Consider the following 21,964-nt stretch of genomic DNA (forward strand, 5'->3'; position numbering starts at 1 on the left):
AAAATGGGAAGATTATTCTTCCATTTTGGTATTTCATGCCATTTCCTTAAAATTTGCACAGATATTGATGCAAAATGTGTATAAATGTGTACTTGTTAAGCTTACTGTTTTGTTCATTTGTTTTTGTTATGGACATGTTATAAACTTCTCAAGTTTTATTTAGAATACATATTTGTGGCATTCTTAGAAGGAAGTTTTTTCTCCTTTGAGACTTGAAAGATGAGTCAAGAAGGAAGTGTGGTTAGGTGCCAAACTAAGAAGGGGATGTATGGCTGCTCACCTTTAGTGCCTAACAGTGCTATGGATGGCAATTTTATGTGCTTGCTCTTGTTGGAGGGAAATCTATGTCCAGAGATGCTGGAAAAAGTGGAACTACATGTGCTCAACTTATACCACAGGTGAGTTCGCCATTTTTTATACACCTCTGTGGATAATGCAGCTTTGTAGGCAGCACACCTGTGCAAAGAGAGAACTCTTTTTCATGGCAAACCTAAGAAGATGGGAATATTCGTGTCTGAGTTCTGGTTGACCAGTTTTTCCATGATTTCCTAAAATGTATAACATGTACATTCCCTAAAATTTACTCCATTTAGAAGTCCCAAACTTTCAAAAAGCTTTCTTTTTCTGTTACCTCTCCCAATCATGCAAATAGTCAGAATCTTAAGGGGAGAAGTCGTAATCAAAATCATATGCAGAAAGCTGAAAGAACAAAACAAACCATCTTAATGTCAAATTTCTGCGCAGAAATCTTTAATTTTATCTACTGGTTTGGTTGCATGATTTCTAAAATTCTTCATGTGGAAATTGAGGCCCACCACAATCTGACTTTGTCACCTCGCTGCAGTTGTATCTCCCATATCACCCCCATAGGCACCAAGCAGTTCTGCCTGGTGTGGTCTTGACTATAACCATATATACAATGCTTGTCCCTGACTTTGTATCTTTTTTTGGGAGCTGTCCTTACTAAAAGTTTTAATTTTCTTGTATTTCCAACAGCTATACATCCTTCTACTCCAGCTAGGAACTTCTGTCATGTGAGGAGCTCTCACTGGCCATCTTAAGATCCAATGATTTTTTTTTCTTTTCTGAACTTCTATAGAATTTAATTTGATTTATTTATTTATTTATTTATTTTTGAGATGGAGGTTCACTTTCTCACCCAGGCTGGAGTGCAGTGGCGTAATCTCGGCTTACTGCAACCTCTGCCTTCCAGGTTCAAGTGATTCTCTTGCTTCAGCCTCCCCAGTATCTGTGATCACAGGCACGCACCACCACGCCCAGCTAATTTTTTTATTTTTTATTTTTAGTAGAGACAGGGTTTAACCATGTTGGCCAGACTGGTCTTGAACTCCTGACTTCAGATGATCCACCTTCCTTGGCCTCCCAAAATGTTGGGATTACAGGCATGAGCCACTGTGCCCGGTCAGAATTTATTTCAGTGTAGAATTATTTTGTTCAAAATAAATCATTGTTGCTTCATGAGTATGCTTCTCTTCTCTCCTACCAAATGCTGCTTATTTCCTGTTCTGCCTCCTGGGTGGGTGACTTTGTTGAGGACAGGGACAATAGCTCCTGTATTTCTTTTCCCAGACTTTAAGAGATGGATCTCTATGAGTACTGGCTGGGCTTCTCCTTCACCTCCTCTCCAAGGTCCTCTTGAAAGGACTTTGGCCTTCCCCAATTCTAGTGCCTTTAGTCTGTGAGTCTCCAGAAGTCATGGCCTGTGTTTCTTCCTCTTCAGTTTCTCTCACTTTGAATTTTCTATAGTCCAATTTAGGCCTTTTGCTCTTCTGTGTGTTCACCTCATGAAGCCATCCATGACTACATTAGGTCTCCTTGGTCCCTGTTCCTAAAACCCTGTAGCATTTGAGTTTAAATCACATACAACCATGGAGCAGATTGTGTCAGCACAAATGGTAGGTATGTGTGTGTTTTTATGGGGGATAGGGGATGTTGTTGAGGTACAGATGCCATCTGGTAAACCTCCTCTATTAAGAAGTAGAAGGACTGCAGCTGCCCTGTCAATGCTTATGGATGATTCAATACGCAATAATTCTGCTTTACTGACTATCTTCTATCTCCTTCTTCCTGCAGGTTGTTCCCAGCTATTCAATAATTCAACTTTTAATTTTTTTTGGCGAATGACTCTGAGCCACTTCTTACCTGTCTCCTTCTTTAGTTTTCTATGTCCTGAAAGTCATGTTTCAACCTTAGCATTTTATACCTTGCATGATGATATTTTTACTTCCTATCATTCTTCTTGTTTGGCCTGGAATCTCATGCCATCAGCCCATGTTCAGTACAATGAAATGGAACTTTGTGATTACCTCTCCTGCCCTTTTTAGCCCCTTGTCCTAATACCTTAAATACTAATCCTCAGACTTGACTTCAGTCTATTTTGGTGACTTATTAGATTTTTCTTTTAGCTTTCCTCCAGGGGACATCAATTTCCAACCACCACAAGTACAGGTGCAACTTCTGCTCTTATAATTCCCACCCACACTCCTAACTCCACTCTATCTCCTGATAACACCATATTAAGTCACTAATGGCTGGAGTTTGAAAGATTGAATGTTAAAAGCATAATTAGAGACTTAAGGGAAACAAATTGTACCCATAAAATTTAGAATTAATTTCAGGAAAATAGGGCAACTGAAGCACCTTGTACAATTTGAAATGACTTTTCTAAATGAGCGACTGTGCCTGAAATCAGCCCCCTCCTAACTGCCTCTGCTTCCTTCTTATTTCCTTCTAAGAATAAGTGCAGGTCGGTGGGGGTAAGTTTGGTAAACAGCAATGTGCATTGCTTGTCAGAACGTCAACCACAAAGAGCTCACCTTAAAGTTAAGCTTTCTCTCTGTAATGGAAATAGAAAATGGGAGGAGGTGTGTGGGTGAGACCAATTATTGCCCTTGGGCGAGCTTGAGAAATTGCAAGACCAGAACCTAGGCATTCAAAGAGGTAGTTACTTCTGAGCCCAGGTTAATCCCATCAGTCAGTAATTTCTCATTTCTTATATCCAACACTGACTAACAGTACTATCCCAATTCATACACAGTATGTTACATACCTTCAGTTCCCTGGTGCCCAAGTTCCCCTGCCCAAACAATATTCCCTTATGACAGGGAATATTGTCTCAGACCCCATAAGTCTGCTGTCCTTATGTTTCTAACAACAATAAAAATCCTAGCTGCCATCCATAGTCATGGGTTTCCAAGACTAAGGTTGAAGATGCCCTAATCCATTCATAATGCCAATAATGCTGGGCAGCTTCATTCACCGATCCAAACCCACCCATACTCCTAGGCATATCACCGCTTCTCCTTACACAGTCAAAAAGCCCTCTTTGACTACCACAGCCCTCATCTGTCTCTCTCTCTGATAGTTCTATACCATGCAAAGACTGGAAAAAAAAAATAATAGCAGCTCCGTTACAGGGACTGTGCTCCCTGCATGAGTACAAAGGAGAATAACATATGAGTATATATATAGTCTAGTGTAGGAGGCAGCAGAGAGATACCTGTGATTAGGCTGCTATAGGATCAAGACAGAGATATTGACGGGCCCTGTGCCTTCTCTTCCTACTTCTATGTTTACAGACAGGTCATTTCTGTGATCCTCATCTTTTCCATCCTTAAAACGATGAAATTAACAATTATTTTATAGGGTGGCTTAATATGTTAAATGGGATAATGAATGTAAAGTTCATGGTAAAGGTCTGACCTATAGTGGATGCGAAATAACCATTTTCTAGTTGGTATTCAGGCTGAAAATGATTAAAGAGACTCTAATTACACGTTCGTTACAATTTAGGACTGTCAGCAAATTTGGGTTGGCCTCACTTGTCACCCAATGTTTATTATTCTCAACGGGGTGGGAATGAACATTATGAATGGATTAGGGCATCTTCAACCTTAGTCGTGGAAACCCATGACTATGGATGGCAGCTGGGATTTTTGTTGTTGTTGTTAGAAACATGAGGACAGCAAACCCATGGGGTCTGATTTACGTCAGGTTGTTGAGGTTGGGTTGGCAGTGAATATATAGAAAATGTGAACAAAAACAATGCAGGGTCAAAGAACTAGAGAGTTCTCTGAAAGATTAACTATACAAATTTCTACTCTGGGGAACTTAGTAGAGACTATTTTTCCAAAATATCTTATTCCCTGTGGTCCTCAGCTGTCTCTTTTTTGGTGTTACTGAACAAAGAAAATCTAAAAAATCCAAATTGAAATACAGATTTAAAACAAGCAAAAGGAAGCGCTCACACAGCTTCTCTCACTGGGCTATGGAGTCATTCTGTGAATTGTGCATGAATTTTAATAAAACCTGTGTCTTTCTTTTGTGAGAAATAAAAAAACTATTTCTTTTGCTTGACACCTTCTTTTGGGAGGCAAGTCTGATAGGCAAAATCTCATTCAATGTCCTCTTAGACTGCTCTGAGAACCCTAGGAGCTTAGGGACCCCTGTTCCTTTTGCTTGAAAGTAAAAATGACTTAACATTTAGGCACACAGGGAGCTAAGAAGAGCTTTGTCAAATGAAGCAGCCCGAAGGTGTTTCATGGACTGTAATCCTGAAGGCTCAGATCACTACCACCTTGTCTATGGAGAAAGTCCTCAGCAGGCATATGGAATGTATTCTCTTCTTATTTCTCCCAGAGGCCGTTAGCAGGTTTTGCAATTTATATTTGATCAAATTTAGGACTAGCATCAGTGGGTCATAAAACCAGAGCAAGCCAAAGCTGGGAAGTCATGACACTAGTTCTTGTCTTTCCCCTATTGCCACAGAGCAGGAAAGAAACCCAGAGGGATGAGGTGATAGGCAGGATGGCTTTGCTAATTTCAGGCTGAACCCAAGGTAGAAACATGGGCTCCGGACTCTCAGTCCAGTGCTCCACCTACTAAAATGCGCTGCCACAACAAACACTGAGCAGTGTAGGAACTATCAGAGATGAGAGGAAATTGTGCTCGTCACAGCGTATTGCCTCCCTCTCCATTTAGTAAAACGGTGGTAAGTGGGTAATGATAAAACTACTGTAGATATTGCCTATGTTGTACTCAACTACAAGAAGCACACTGAGCATTTATAATGAGCAAATGTAATAAGGCAGTGTATTGAGTTAAGTAAGGGAGCAAATATGTGAAGGAATATGCCCCTTTCCCCTAACATCTCCAGAGCAGATGGGGACATGTACCTTTGACCAGGGGTCAATGACATGTACTCATGTTTAAATTCTGTAAGGGAATGATTAGGCACCACAATCTCTAAGTGAAGAAGGTGGGGAAAAGGGTGCTATGGATATAAAGAGCAGGCTTTGGAAGGGAATCTGGGGAGGCTTCTCAGAGGAAATGGCATTTTCAGGTGGAATATGCAGAGAGACAGGACTTTGGCTGGTAAATATGGAGAGGGGATGGTGATAATTACATCCAGAAAGAGAGATGTGGCATTTGTTGAGGGGGACATCTAGAAGAGAGAAGAGGGTATGTGACTCAGGGTAGTAGAATGGGGAGTCGATCAATACAACTGATATCCTGATGAAGTGAGATGAAGTCCAGGTGGGGGCTGTGTTGTAGGAGATGTTGCATTTTTCTTCTTTATTCACTACCAGGAAATAAAATTCTAAGTCCTCAGAATAGAGGAGTAACACAGATAAGATCTTGATTTCAGAAAGAGTCCATTCTTAACAGGAGCACATTATGACTTTCTTCAGCCGTAGGCACTCTTGCTTTCATAGGCCACTTCTTCCATAAAAAATATATACTTAAATTTATATTTTATGACTGCATTAGTATAAATATGAATATATTAATATTATATCTTAAAATATTTTCTTTAACCTAAGAGTTCATTTTTAAAAATTCTGATTTCAAAGAAAATTAAACCATTCCATGGGCCCCTAAAGGTATTGTGAACCCTAAGTGCCCCACCTATGGCCTAATAGATAAGTTGGCCTTGACTCTGAAAGCAATATTTAAAATATTTTAAGGGGTAAGTATGGAAACAGAGAGCAGGGAAGAACTTTTGTTAATTGTTTAGGTGAGAGTTAAATTTGACAGTCACAAGTTGTAACATACGCAAAAACAAAGAGGGAGAAAATGTTCTGAATTGATCTTTCACAGAAATCACAAAGAAAATCTAATAAATAAAAACAACAAGCATATTCATTGATTTTAATCACAGTGAGGCTAAGAAACATCTCCAAAAGAGCTGTATATTATCATCCAAATTTATTTGAACTTTTATGGTTTATATTACACTGAAGATTGTTCTTTATAGAAGAATTCCATACTTTCCTGGTTTTCCTACTCACATCTCTACTACTTATAAGTAGGCCCGTGTGTGCACACAACCTTTTCCATTTTTCAATTACTGAATTATTCTAAGCTGCACCTGCATCAAGGTCATGTACTTGACCTCACAAGTTGCTTTATCTGATTCTTTGGGGGATTCAGGGCTATCATCTAGGACTGTTATTTCTTCTAATGACTAGTAACATCCCTTGTCTGTCCCTGAAGGAAGCTTTCTCCTGAGTCAGTGTGGCTTCTTTCTTGCTCCCTTGTAGAATTCATGACTTTGTGCAAAACCTCCCCACAGACCCCGGGCTCCGCAGCTTTCCTGGTGGTGGTGCCTTGGCAGCATGGCGGTGGGCCCACGTTCTCCGGGGAGATGCTTCCCTTTCCTACCATCAGAGGCGTATCTTCTATCTGCAAATCTTCTTAGGCTTTGACTGTGCGCCCTCACATGAAGTAATTCATTGCTGCCCTCTGCAACTGTTTCGCTCAGCTTCTACCCTACAGGGTTAAAGATCCCCAGTCATACAAAAACATTTAATAAACCCCAGATTTCTAAATAACATTTAGCTCCATGCTGGGGAGCTTATCAGTTCACATCAATAAGTTCTCTGTCCTCATAAAAGTTGGTTGTGTTGAGAGAAGAAACCCATCCAAGGATATTCAAATGACAGGAGGAGGCAGTATGCATGAGGAGGGTGATTGTTTCCAGGAGCAGAGATCCAAAGGCCTGGGGAGGTCCTGGGAAGTTCTGTAGAAGGGACCTGAGGTGAGAATTTAGCTGTAACATTAAGCATACACATTCCAAAATTTGTTTCAGTGCAGAAAGAAATATTAGAATTTATATTTATGTATCTCATCCTTTTAAAATATTCTAAAATATACATTTTACATAATAGTCTATGCAGATGATAATGCCAGTATATAAATTAGAAATGAATAAATATGTATATCCTTGGAACACCTGCTGAATTCCTTTGACTAGTAGACAGGACAATTAACAAGGTGGTGAGACTTCTGATTTAGGTGCTGATCGATCATTACCCTTTTGACTTCCTGTTTCCCTAGTCCTAAGGCAGTAACCATCTATTTCAGGCAAAAGAATTTTCTCATTGTCCCTTGGAAACACTATGATTTTTCCACTTCAGCAACATTGGCTTTGTGGATCTTCAGATATTCTGAAAATCCCACCACTTCCCTTCCATCTCTCCAAAGGATGAGCAGTTTTCAGAACCCAGTTCAGATTCCCTCATCCATGCTGCACTCTGTGGACACTCTAATCCAAACTGCTTTCCCTCTATGGGCACTTAGCAAAGAGTTTGTAGTCAGTCAACAAATAGCGCGTATGTTGATAGCTTTGTCCTAAGGTGGTGCTGTGCATGCATCTCTGTCACTGCAACTTGGTTCTAAGCTCCTGGTGGCAAAGTCTGTGTCTTTCATTTCCCTGGAATCCCCTTCCGTGGTGGTTACTCGGGTAGGCCATGGTGGGAACCGGGGATGACCATGATGTCTAGTTCACTGAGCTTTTGTGAACTTTAGTAAGTTACTTGTTTGCAAGTGTTTGGCAAATCACCGAGCAGTGTACTCCCATGAGGGTAGGTGTCCCACACAGATGAAGACAGAAAGGATGGATGCTTGGGTGGGATGCAGAAACATAGCATAGTAGAAAGACCATAGCATTACATAGCTTTAATATCAAAAGAGCCAGGCTCAAATTCCAGTGCTGTGATTCATAAATTCTGGGTAAGTCTCCTAAATCCTCTCAGTCTGCTTCTTCATTTGTAAACAAAAGTAGATCCAGGATGTGATACAGATTAGGTATCATATAAGTAAATCCTACAGTAGGCATTCTATGTATGGTAGGTGTGTTTGTAACCTCCTGGGCACTCATTGGGAGCTCACTAAGGTCTTTTTCTAAACCAGTGAGGGGCTCCATATACTCATACACCAGTTGCTTGTCACTTCAGGGCCTCAAATAGGTTGCCTGGTTGGCATTATCTGACTGGTCATGCCTACTTAGTTTCTAAAGGATTTATAGGCCTTTCACTTACAGACTGAGATTTAGCTTTTAATTCTGCTCCAGCAGAAGCCCCCCAAAGGGCCCTGACACATCCCCCTCAGCTCAGCCACCTCCTCACCTATTACCTAGGGGTCTTCCTTTTGTTACCTGACTTTGCTGACTAGAAGAGTTAATGAAGAGGAAGCTTCAGATCCTTGTGTCGCTGGTCTTTGTTTTTGTATTTTGTTCTGTTTTGCTTCATTTTTGCACCTGAAAACAGGCAGCGTGCCTAGTTTTCTCCAGGCGTCGTGGAATGAGCAGATTTAATTGCTGCTGAAGGGCTGGTACAAAAGGTTATCCTACAATGTGAGATCTTATTTGGCACTGAACTTTGAAGCTGAGAATTATGGATTGTGGAACAAGATACAACCGTCTGCTGCTGTCCCAGAGCCGGGAATATAGAATTTAGAGGAAACTGGGTTAGAGCTGATGGGACCTCTCAGGGAGGTCAGGAAGAAACTAACTAGCCATCCATAAAGCTGTCGGAGCAGTTATTTGAAGGAAAAGGCCGAGGCTTCTCTTCCATGTTTCTAAAAACTTCAAATAAAAATAGACAATTCTGCATTGACATAGATATGAAATGGGCAGCAATCGAGGGCATCAAACTCAGAAATAAAACTAAGGTAACCTGTCATTGCTTTGAGGGAAAACTGTGAAATTGGTAGCCACAGCCCAGGCTGAGAGATGGTGAATGAGGAGAGAATTTTTCTTTCAGTCTTATCTAAAGCCACAAGAAAAATGGGAAAACCAGAGAGTTGAGGAAGGGGAGGGGTCCTCACACCATCCATACAATTGCAGGGCAGAGCTGGGAGCTGTGTCCATCACTGTTTCAGTTTGACCTTGATGAGGCTGAGCTGGGACATCTGCTTACATTGGAGAATTTTACCTCCTATGTTCCCTTGCTAACTGTCAGGCTCTCTGGCATTTTGTAACATGATGTCTGGAAGCCTAGGCTGCATCCTGATAAAACCAGAAGGTATGCATATAGGACCTCTTCTCTGCCATCCCTTGAGTGAGTGTTATTATCTAATCCTCTGTTCTTTTTGGACATTTAATGTATTTAATATTCCTGCAAGTCTGTATTGCATGTGAGGCAAGCTGTTAATTATCTAGCTTACTGCAAGTGAGCAGAGGTTAGTACCCCTAAGGGTCTTTGCCCTGCATGAAGTAGTGATAGAGCAAAGAAGTTGAACTAGACCCTCTGACACCTACTTGAGTCCTGCAACTTGTTGGCCGCTTGACCTTGGGAAAGCTCCTCAAAGACAAGAACTTATTCTCTCTTCTCCAGCTGTCACCTATTTCTACTATCATGCTCCAGCTGGGACTATCAGGCTTACCCCAGCTCCTTAGTCTAGTTTCCAAGTACATTTCATGGCAGGAATCTCTCTCTCCATAAATTAGCGCACAACATCTTTGGATGGGTCTGAATACTACAGAGGTTTCCCTGCTGGTAGAGTGAAAAGTTTGAAAATCTGCTGATTCATCAAGCCCATACAAAGGGTTACTGCTAGTATACATCAAGTCGTGACATTTTCTTGGAGGCTCATTTTTAACAAAAACATATCCATTTGGCTACAAGGATGACCTTTTCCACCTCCTTACCCCTCCATGCTGGAAGTCTTCATTTCCTGATGCCTGCTGCTAATATAGGACACATGTTGAAATGTTTATGCTAATTAGGCTTTGATTGGAATCTCAGAAACAAGTTAAAATGACAAGTTTTATTGCATTGATGAATTAATTAATGAAATGAAATCATTGTTATGCTGTTTGAAACCAGTCCTCTGATTTTTGCAGGAGGCAGGCGGATTTTCTACTCTAAAAATCTAGTCGTTTTATGAGAAAGGAATGTAGGATTTACGTGTTGTTCTCAGGTGGAAGTACTGCGGGAATAAAGAAGGATCATTCTTTTGATGAACAAGTGAGTAGCGATGGTGGATGATGAGAACAGGCATTCATTCATGTGAATGTGCAAACAAACGGAAAGGAGATGTTAATAGAACAGGTGATGGAGAAGAATCAGTGGTCGGTGTCTGTGATGCTGATACATTGCAGTCTCCCCCACATGAGCCATCTTCAGAAATTCAGCTTTTCCGTGGTGTCTCAGTGTGTTCTGGATAGCATGCTGATAGGGTCGGTCATCATTCACAATGGGTCAAAGCCCTTTAGGAACTACACGTTAAAAACAACTTACAAATTAATATGTTTGTGTGAGAAGGAAAATATATATTCTCAAGAAAGTAAACATGAAATAGACTAGCTGTCCAGGAAATAAGTCCTTTCATTTGAGTTGTTTGACCATGAGAAGTTTATCCTGTGATGAGCAACAGATGTATTGACACCCAGACGGACCTGGTTAATTCAATAGTCTCAGACTTCAGAGCATCCCAAATAGGGCAGGGGCTTTCCCAAAATCACACAATCAGGTCATGATGAAATGAGACTAATCACATATTTCATCATTTACTTTAGAATTTTTTTTTTGTTGCTTTGATTGCGTGAAATGATTAATCAAAATAGTGTCAAAAAATTCCAAGAAATGGGCCGGGTGCTCCGCCTGTAATCCCAGCACCTTGGGAGGCCGAGGAGGGTGGATCACGAGGTCAGGAGATTGAGACCATGGTGAAACCCTGTCTCTACTAAAAAAAATATATATATATAAATATATATAAAATTAGCCAGGTGTGGTGGCACGTGCCTGTAGTCCCAGCTACTAGGGAGGCTGAGGTAGGAGAATGGCATGAACCTGGGAGGCGGAGCTTGCAGTGAGCCGAGATCACGCCACTGCACTCCAGCCTGGGCGACAGAGTGAGACTCCCTTCCCACCCCCCAAAAAAAATTTCCAAGAAATGAAAGCCCAAAGAGAATAAATTACATTCTGGAGACCACTCAGCAGGTTGTGAGACAGACACCCACCAAAGCTGTCCATGAGCAAACTCAGACTGTGCTTGCTCTCGGCCTCTCTAATGTCTGAGTTAATGTTTAAAATAAGATGCTGTGGTTCGAATGTCCCCTCCAAAGCTTATGTTAAAATGGAATTGCTCTTGTGATGGTGTTGAGAGGTGGGAACTTTAAGAAACAATAAATCATAAGGGCAGAGCTTTCACGAATGGACTAAATGGCATTATCCTGGGAGTCAGTCAGTTATCCTGGGGTGAGTTCAGGCCAATTTTCTTTCTCTGTCTTGAGTGTGTGATTCCTCACCTCACGATGCCCTTCTACTGTGTTGTGCACAGGGAAAGGGTTCTCACTAGATGTGGTCCCTCAATCTTGGACGTTCCAGCATTTAGAATCATAAGCCAAATAAATCTCTCTTTTTTTTTTTTTTTTTTTATAAATTATCCAGTCTGTGGTATTCTGTTATAGCAGTAGAAAATGGACTAAGACATAGGAATTTTAAAATAGATGTCTCCAACACAGGACAGCATGTATGCATGCTCACAGGTCATGCATTTCACTGCAGTCAATTAGCCTGAAGAAACAAACCTTTGTCATCCATGATTATGATTAAGATAGACCTTGTGTGAGTATGGATTCCTGATGTTGCAAGCCTTGATAATGCAAAAGTCTTGAGTAGATTTATTAATTGTTCTTTATTCACATGAAAAATAACCAGAGTTTAATATAGTTTAATTCTAATAAGCATATCATTTGAACCAAACATAATGTAAGTCATTTTTTTGGCACTGGTGAAAATACAAAGAAGAGTAAATTTTGCAACTTGTCTTCTATGGATGGACTGTGTATTTATGAAAATGGATGTGTAAAACAAGCTAACTTTGATACAAAGCAGACTGAAGTCTGCTGTCTAGGAGAGGTACATACAGTAGATGCTGGAGTTTTTAATTAGGAATGATGTGATGGGCCTGGACTATCCGAAAACCTTCATGAAACAACTAGTACCTCTGAAAAGCTTCAATAACTAGTGAGATTTTTGGTTGGAGAAAAGGCACCCATTCTAAGCCACAGAAATAGCACAGGAAAGGATTTATGTGCAAGAAAAGGAAAGGCACGCATGGGTGAAGAACAAAGAACTAGGTAACACTATGTTTACAAGATACACACACACTCATGCATGCACACACATACATCATGTACATATATATTTTCTGAATTTAAATTCATAATCTTCTTAAATTGCCAAGATACACATATGGAGCTCAGATAAGGACCAATTTTGTGTGCAATGAGCAATTATTATTTAGAATTAAAAATGAGCTCAGCTTGCTTTTATTTAGTGAGTTGGTTGCCCCAAGATAACACAGTTATAGCCTGTGGCTGCAACACAGTGGTGGTGCATGTGAGAAAGACTCACGTTGCTTCTGCAGTACATCCTCAGGTACCCATGCTATCTTCATTATATTAGAGGAATGGATAAATTTAGCAGGAATCTATAATTTAAATGGCTGGCAATTTGCTAACTATTTAAGTACATTTGGCAGAAAACATATTTGTTTTCTGGCTTCAAACTGCAAGAGTCTTTGTAATTCACACCAGATTTGGAGCCTGTTCAGAAACACTTAGTTAAATTAATGAGATATTACCTACATCTGTTTTTCAATAGCTTCAGTCATGCCACCCAGTGGAAATCATTTTTTTTTTTTTTTTTGTAGACTCTGTTAGATCAAAACCCATCTCAAGGACACATTTGTCTAATTGGTAAGATTGGCACAAGATTTATTTAAGCAATTTCACTTGAGAACTCTACACAATGTATACTCGTTATATTTATTTTAAGTTGGGGCCATATACTTAGGTGATAGGTGGTGCCAGTATTTCGTATGCTTATTGACATTATACTTATCCCCTTCACAGTTGGTTTACTTTGCACTCTTTTCTTTTATACATAAACTAGGAATGGAAGCTCAACAGATACTGGCTAAATGTGGTATTATGCTAATGAGAAGAGTCATATGATTAGTGCCCGAAAGAACTGGTCTTTCATTGTTACAGGGTCAATGTTTAATGTGTCTTGTTCACAGCATTGCAGAATACTCCCATCTAAGCAGGTTAGTAATTGCATCACATCCAGCTACATTTTTAGACCTCAGGTAATGAAAGGTTTGCTTCTTAAGTCAGCCTTTAATGTGAAACACTTACAGCTGTAACAATATTCTATTCAGTATTTTTATATGTAAATATTCTCCTCACAAAATTCAGAGAAAAAAATAAATAGAACGATATAATATGGAAATACAATATCAGTTTTGTGACAGTCATCCTTCAACATAGAACATTCTTCTTGTATTAGAAAGAAATAAATGCTGACAGTAAAGAGGACATTTTAGATTAGGTTTCCCTATTCCAGAATGGCCTATACAAAAATTTGTGAAATTAAATGATACTTTTTTTTTTTTTACTCGCAATAGAAAAGCAACTCTATGTTTGAGATACGATTGTTGGTTCTAAGAATAAGTATCATTTTCTCTCCACCGATATCTACAATATTTAAAAAAAATGGATTTTCTTTCTTGAAAGCCCTTTAATGCCAAGAATGGAAAATTATGTCTTGTATCCAGGAAGATAATGTTTTATTTCATTAAAATGAAAAGGAAAATAGGGGGAGAGGGTTTCAGTGTAATTCTTTAAGGGACAAAGTAAAAGATTCATGAAGGAAAAGTAAAATCCTGGATCTGCCATTTTTCACACTTCAAACCCTGTGAAAGGTTTTGGCCGTTTTGGGTATTCATGGAGACATCCTGGGGTTCATGCACAGTTCAAGACCTGTACCCCGTGAGCTGCATTTTCAGCCTTAAGCCTGCTGGCTGCCACAAGAGGGGACTGAAAGAAAGGAACATATCCCATTTAGCACGGATTCTTCCAGGCATAACAGGAAATAGGGGCACAGCATCCCATCACAGTTAATGAGAGAATGACTTCTGCTAGGTCCCGAAGGAGTAGCAAGGAGCAGGCTGGGCTTGCACTGGGCATGGAGATCTTCAATTCAAGATTGGTAAAAGACATTCATTTTCCACTTAAGTTTTTCACCCTCCACCTCCCAGCTCCACAGCAGGCTTTTCACTTTAAGTTTAGTGCAACAAAGCAGGAAGAGTTTTGTAATCATTAGGAAGAAATTTTGAGTTGAGCTTTTATTCTATTTTCTTTTACTCTTAAAACCAAAATTCTACCCAACTTGTCAATTCCAAGGAGGAAGACAACTAATCCTTCTAACAGAATCATCAGGATTTCTTAAGCATAAAAATGAATAAAAGAGGGGGAAAAGGATTTCTGCATGAAAGTTAATTTTATGATATTGCAGCGTAAATTGTGACCTGGCAGTTCCCTGTGCAGTTTAATAGAACTGGCAGCAGGCACCACGACTTAAGCAGACTCTGTATAATGAGAAGCAAAGACAAATCGGTGTGAAGGACAAGGAGAAGGACATTACTGCTTCCCTTCTGGAAGATTAAAAATAGTAAAATATTGCAACCAGAATTTATCTAAAGGGAGATACTATCTGAGAAAGAAAGGAAAAAAAAATACACGATTTTAAGAGACAGCCATAGCCCAGTGTATGATGAGCAGAGCCAGAGAGCCTGGTGCTGGCATTTGAAAGAAGTCAGGCGACCTGTGAGGGTTGACCAGTTCTCCTTCTAAAGACCTGGTGGCAGGTAATTTTTTACATTATAATTTTGAAGTGGGACAATTTTCTAAGCATAATTAGAGTGAAATGAACATGTTACTCCTTTTGCACTATTAAATGCAAGCAAGAGATATGGGTCTACTAAATAAATGAGAGAATTTATTGTTAGAGGACAAGAGCCAGCCTGGGCTGACAATCAGACAGGTGACTCTCTCAAAGGGCACTGTCCAGAGGAGGTGGACAGGTGCTGTCCAGGTTTGAGTGGCTGCATGTGTAATGGGCCTGCTCTGAGCTCTGTATCTACAGGAGCAATATCAGAGCAATTTCCAAAATTACACAGGGCACACAGTTTCTAAATCTCCTAGCAGAACAGCCATATTATCCTGAGGACTTGCAATAACAGGAATTATACGCAATTTTCTGATAATGACTCCATTAATGTGAGTCACTGCTGACAATACAATTTGTTAAACATTGCTGGATTCCTAAATCTTACAGTCTATCACTCTGAAATTCATCATTAACACCACTACCATTATCACGATGATCGTCAGCATCACTGTGATTGTTGTCACCTTCATGGCCTTCATCATCATCATCTGAATAGCTAGGGACCATTTGAGTTCACCAATATTACCTTTTCTTGATTTCACTAACATTTCAAAGGAAAGAAAAAATGTGTCTTTATCTGTTCAAGTATGTTTTGTAGTCAATGTGTTTGATTCCTTCTTTGGAAAACTAGGACCTCAAATTAATTAAATTTAGGCCAGGTATAGCTTAGCTTTAAATTGCATTTTATATCAACAGAAACTGCCTTGGCAATTAGGTGTTCAAATGAGTGCCTGTAAATATCCATTATTGTACATTTTAATATACCTGGACATAGAATAGAACCTACAGCTCATGGTCTATCTGATTTACTAATTGGTAGCAGCAACTGCACCTTGTGTTTTGAACCTGAATTAATTAACCAAAACAGATTAAATTGTCTTTGAGGTATTCAAGGGAGTGACACCAAAGGCAGAACTGAATGAGGAAAGGACTATTTAACTTTTTTTAATCACAAAGGTCAGCTTCTTTAATGTAGCAGATCATTAGAAAGTCTTCAAAGGTGGAAGGAAACTAGCAAAACAATCTTAGCTTCCCACAGGAATTTGTAACCTGCTTTTCCTTAGACCAGCTTTCCTTTTGGTGATAAGAGATTTTCCCAGGACACATACCTTTGCCTAAAGAATTACATTTACCTACCAGACTTGCTCAATCAACAGAATTTTTTGTTCTGTACATGAAACTAACTTCTGAGATTTTCCTCCTTATTATCCCTGAAGCCACTGCCATGTCCTGATTCTTGCACGTTCCTGAATTACTGCACTTGCAGCCTATGTAGCCTCACTGCCTCTACTTCCTCCTCCTTCCACCTCAAGGTGAAGAGTAAACCAGACTAACACATCTAAAGTATTTTCACCTCATTATCGTCATGTTCAAGACGATTCCATAGTTTTCTCATTGCCTAGTGAACACAATTATAACCTCTTTCCCTAAATTCTAGGGATTCCAAGCCACACAGTTCCAATAGGTCCCATCCCAGAATACTCCCTTCCATGGGGACATGGATGTGTTTGCAGTGCTCAGATTGGACCAGGCTCTGCCCACCTGGTCACTGCCGAGCTCTACCTCTGTCTCCCCATGTCCAGCTATCCCCCAACAATTAAAACACACATAGAGACAGAGATAAAAGAGGAAGGGACAGGGGAAGGAAGCAGACAAGATGTTTCTTCCTCTGGAATTGTTTTCTGCTTTTTAATTTTAATCACCAGATTGCCTCCTGATCAATAACTCAATGAGAGAGGGTTAGCTCCTCACAGTAATGTATTCAGAAACTTAAGTTATTATAAAATTGGGTCTTCAAATTTTGTTTTCTGAGAATCAGTTTGAGAAATGGCCCATTGAAAATTATCTCTGGGTATTTTATAAAATTCCATAGAAGACACTATCCACTATGTTCTTCAATATCACTGATACATATTTTTTTAAATCTGTCATAATAAATTGCCTAGTTTTTTAAAAAGTCTTTTTTAATGACACTGTATTTTTTTTTTTTTTTTTTGAGACGGGGTCTCGCTCTGTCACCCAAGCTGGAGTGCAGTGGCCGGATCTCAGCTCACTGCAAGCTCCACCTCCCGGGTTCACGCCATTCTCCTGCCTCAGCCTCCCGAGTAGCTGGGACTACAGTCGTCCGCCACCTCGCCCGGCTAGTTTTTTGTATTTTTTTAGTAGAGACGGGGTTTCACCGTGTTAGCCAGGATGGTCTCGATCTCCTGACCTTGTGATCCGCCCGTCTCGGCCTCCCAAAGTGCTGGGATTACAGGCTTGAGCCACCGCGCCTGGCCTAATGACACTGTATTTTATTATTGAATACATTAAATTTGCTTTCTGCTTCAATGGCCAGTTTTTAACCCCCAATTTTTTTTTTTTTTTTTTTTTTTTGGACAGAGTCTCACTCTGTCTCCCAGGCTGGAGTGCAGTGGCACAATCTCAGTCACTGCAACCTTCACCTCCCGGGTTCAAGCTATTCTCCTGCCTCCACCTCCCGAGTAGCTGGGACTACAGGTGCGTGCCACCATGTCTGGCTAATTTTTTGTATTTTTAGTAGAGACGGAGTTTCACTGTGTTAGTCAGGCTGGTCTTGATTCCCTGACCTCGTGATCCGCCCACCTCAGCCTCCCAAAATGCTGGGATTACAGGCGTGAGCACCCAGCCCAGTTTAGCCCAAATTTTATTCTTGTTTCCAGGAACTTCTGTTAACTCAGTTTTTGAAACGATTATTTCCGAAACCCAACTCACTTCTTTCATTACTAGCTCTCCCTATTATGCCCTTGTTTTAATATTTAGTATTATGCTTGCACTTCTGTAGCCATTTTTAGTCCTTTCTTGACATCTCTATGAGGAATCTACGTGATAAACAACAACAAAAAATCCTCATGCTAACGTTATTGTTTAGTTTTGTTTTTTTCTGTGTGACTGCAGGGTAATTTGGTTGTGGTTATTTCTCTGGAAGAACCTAGATCAGACTTACTGAAAAACAGTTAAAACAATAGGGGCTTCTTCATAGTAAGAAGCGCTCGGTCCCCCAGCCCTCCTACCTCCTAAGGACTTTGCCTCCTTAGTTGTCCCCCTTTCTCCTGCATAAACAAACTTTTTCCAGTCTTTCTTGAATCTCTTCCAGCAGCACACAATCGAGCACTAGTATTTCCCCATTCCCCCAATAAAAGGCAAATACAAAACTCCTGCTAGATATTAGTCCCCGTCCAGCTACTGCTCAATTTCTCTCAATTTCCTTTCACGGCCATATTGGCTCTGGGTCCTGTTCTTCATTCCCAGCACTATCAACACATCCACTTTTGGCTTCCTCCACATCACTGCTGAAATGGTCTCACTAATTACTTCCGTATTAAAGAAGTTCTTCGCTATGTCCGTCTTATTCAACATCTCAGCATTTGGCCTCTTCTTGAAATATGCATTTTTCTTGTTTCTTCTGACAAAAGCCTCTTCTGGTTTCCCTGCGAACTCACTACACCATCCTTATGAGCCGCTTCTGTGGGCTCCTCCTCCTGCTCTGTCTCCCAGTGTGAGGTTTCTTGGATTTCAGTCCTGGATTTCAGTCCTGGATGCTCTTATCTTCACTCTTTATACCCTCTACTCAAATCATTTAAATAATTACCATATATGTATTTACCATTTATGCTGATGAGTTTCAAATTTGTGTCTTCATCTTAGACTATAAATCTGAGGTTTCAACACACATATTTAACTACCCTCTATTTATTTATTTATTTTTTAATTTTTATGGGTACATGAGATATTTTGATACAGGCATACAATGCATAATTATTACATCAGAGTAAATGCGGTATCCATCACCTCAGGCATCCATCATTTCTTTGTGTTACGAACATTTCAATTTACTCTTATAGTTATTTTTAAATATATAATAAATTTTTGTTGACTATAATTACTCTGTTGTGCTATCAAATACTAGATTTTATTCATTCTGTCTAACTATATTTTTGTACCCATGAATCATCTCTTAACTACCTTTAGATTCTTTCCTCCTAGTTGTGTGATAGACATCTCAAAGTCAGCCTATCCACAATAAATAAACCTACTGGTTACTGAACCTCTCAGTGGTAATATCTCTTACCATGTTATTCATTTCAACAAACAGTGCCCACTTCCAGCCAGATACTCAAGTCATCAGGCTAGGAGTCTGGGTTGGTCCCTCCTTTTCCCTCCCCAACCACATTCCTTCAGTAAATCCTATTAATTACCTTTAAAATATATCTTGAATCTGCTTACTGCTGTGTATTTTGAATGCCAGGTGTTTAATATTAGCACATGATGCAAGTCATTTGTCTTTTCTTCTCTGCACCCAACTGTACACTCGGTCATCTCTTGAATGGAATAGAACCAGTCTCCTATTTTCTTTTATTTTTATTTTAAGTTCTGAGGTACATGTGCAGGATGTACAGGTTTGTTACACAGCTAAATGTGTGCCATGATGGTTTGCTGCACTTATCAACCCATCATCTACGTATTAAGGCCAGCATGCCTTAGCTATTTATCCCGATGCTCTCCCCCGACTACCTCTGACAAGCCCCAGTGTGTGTTTTTCCTCTCCCTGTGATATTTTTCATTTCTCACTTATAAGTAAGAACATGCGGTGTTTGGCTTTCTGGTCCTGCATTAGTTTGCTGACAATAATGGCTTCCAGCTCCATCCAGTCCCTGCAAAGGAGATTATCTCATTCTTTATTATGGCTGCATAGTATCCCATGGTGCGTATGTATCACATTTTCTTTATCCAGTATATCATTGATGGGCATTTGCATTGATTCCATGTCTTTGCTATTGTGAATAGTGCTGCAATAAACATACGTGTGCATGTATCTTTATACGTGCTCTTTTTTGGCTCCATATGAATTTTAAAATAGTTCTTTCTAATTCTGTGAAGAATGTCAATGGTCATTTAATGGGAATAGCATTGAATCTATAAATTACTTTGGGCAGTATGGCCATTTTCATGATATTGATTCTTCCTACTCACAAGCATGGGATGTGTTTTCATTTGTTTGTGTCCTCTATTATTTCCTTGAGCAGTGGTTTGTAGTTCTCCTTGAAGAGGTCCTTCATTTTCCTTGTTAGCTGTATTCCTAGGTATTTTATTCTCTCTGTAGCAATTGTGAATGGGAGTTCATTCGTGATTTGGCTCTCTCCTTCTCTGTTGTTGGTGTTTAGAAATGCTTGTGATTTTTTCACATTGATTTTGTATCCTGAGTCTTTGATGGAGTTGCTTATCAGCTTAAGAAGCTTTTGGGCTGAGACGATGGGGTTTTCTACATATAGGATCATGTCATCTGCAAACAAAGACAACTTGACTTCCTGTTTGAATACCTTTTATTTCTTTCTCTTGCCTTATTTCCCTAGCCAGAACTTCCAATACTACATTGGATAGGAATGGTAAGAGAGGCATTTTTGTCTTGTGCCACTATTCAAGGGGAATGCTTCCAGCTTTTGCCCATTCAGTATGATATTAGCTGTGGGTTTGTTATAAATGGCTCTTATGATTTTGAGGTATGTTCCTTCAATATCTAGTTTATTGAAAGCTTTTAACATGAAAAGGTGTTAAATATTATCAAAGGCTTTTTCTGCATCTATTGAGATAATCATGTGGTTTTCATCTTTAGCTTTGTTTATGTGATAAATTGTGTTTATTGATTTGCATATGTTGATCCAGCTTTGCATCCTTCGAATGAAGCTAACTTGATCATGGTGGATAAGATTTTTTATGTGCTGCTGGATTCAGCATGCCAGTACTTTATTGAGGATTTTTGCATTAATGTTCATCAGGGATATTGGCCTGAAGTTTTCTTCATTTGTTGTATATCTGTCAGGTTTTGGTACCAGGGTGATGCTGGCCTCATAAAACGAGTTAGGAAGAAGTCTCCCCTTTTCAATTGTCGAGAATAGCTTAAAAAGTAATGATACCACCTCCTCTTTGTACCTCTGGTAGAATTCAGCTGTAAATCTATCTGGTTTTGGGCTTTTTTTTTTTTTTTTTTTTTGGTTGGTAGTCTATTTATTATTGCCTCTATTTCAGGGATATTGGTCTATTCAGGGATTCAAATTCTTTCTGGTTCAGGCTTGGGAGCATGTATGTGTTCAGAAATTTATCCATTTTGTCTAGATTTCCTAGTGAATTTGCATACAGGTGTGTACTGTATTCTCTGATGGTTGTTTGTATTTCTGTGGGGTCAGTGGTGATATCCCCTTTATCATTTCTTATTGTGTCTATTTGATTTTTCTCTCCTTTCTTCTTTATTAGTCTAGCTTGCAGTCTATTTTATTAATTTTTTCAAAAAACCAGCTCCTGGATTTGTTGATTTTTTGAAGGGTTTTTGTGTCTCTATCTCCTTCAGTTCCTCTCTGATCTTAGTTATTTCTTGTTTTCTGCTAGCTTTGGAGTTTCTTTGCTCCTGGTTCTCTAGTTCTTTTAGTTATGATGTTAGGATGTAGCTTTGAGATCTTTCTAGCTTTTAGATGTTGGCATTTAGTGCTATAAATTTCCCTCTTAGCACTGCTTACACTGCAGCCCAGAAATTCTGGTACATTGCCTCTTTGTTCTCAGTTTCAAAGAACTCCTGAATTCTGCCTTATTTTCGTTATTTACCCAGGAGTTATTCAGGAGCAGGTTGTTTAATTTCCATGTAGTCATGTGGTTTTGAGTGAGTTTCTTAATCTTCAGTTCTAATTTGTTTGCGTTGTGGCCTGAGAGACTGTTATGATTTCAGTTCTTTTGTGTTTGCTGAGAGTGTTTTGCTTCCAATTATGTGATCAGTTTTAGAGCAAGTGCCATGTGGCACCAAGAAGAAAGCATATTCTGTTGTATTGGTGAAGAGTTCTGTAGATGTCTATTAGGTCCACTTGATGCAGAGCTGAGTTCAAGTCCTAAATATCTTTGTTAATTTTCTATCT

General features: G+C 39.6%; 1 long non-coding RNA gene across 1 annotated transcript in view; it reads right to left on the bottom strand.

Annotated features, from left to right (window-relative positions):
* Positions 1 to 6,161: 6,161 nt before the first annotated feature.
* LOC141408279 (uncharacterized) overlaps positions 6,162 to 21,964 on the bottom strand; it is a 43,798-nt gene continuing 27,995 nt past the window's right edge. The window contains exon 2 of the long non-coding RNA XR_012421763.1: positions 6,162 to 7,042. This is a non-coding gene — a long non-coding RNA (uncharacterized lncRNA). The remainder of the gene's footprint in view (positions 7,043 to 21,964) is intronic.

The sequence above is a fragment of the Macaca fascicularis genome, chromosome 13 (genome assembly GCF_037993035.2).
Source record: "Macaca fascicularis isolate 582-1 chromosome 13, T2T-MFA8v1.1".
Classification (NCBI taxonomy): Eukaryota; Metazoa; Chordata; class Mammalia; order Primates; family Cercopithecidae; genus Macaca; species Macaca fascicularis.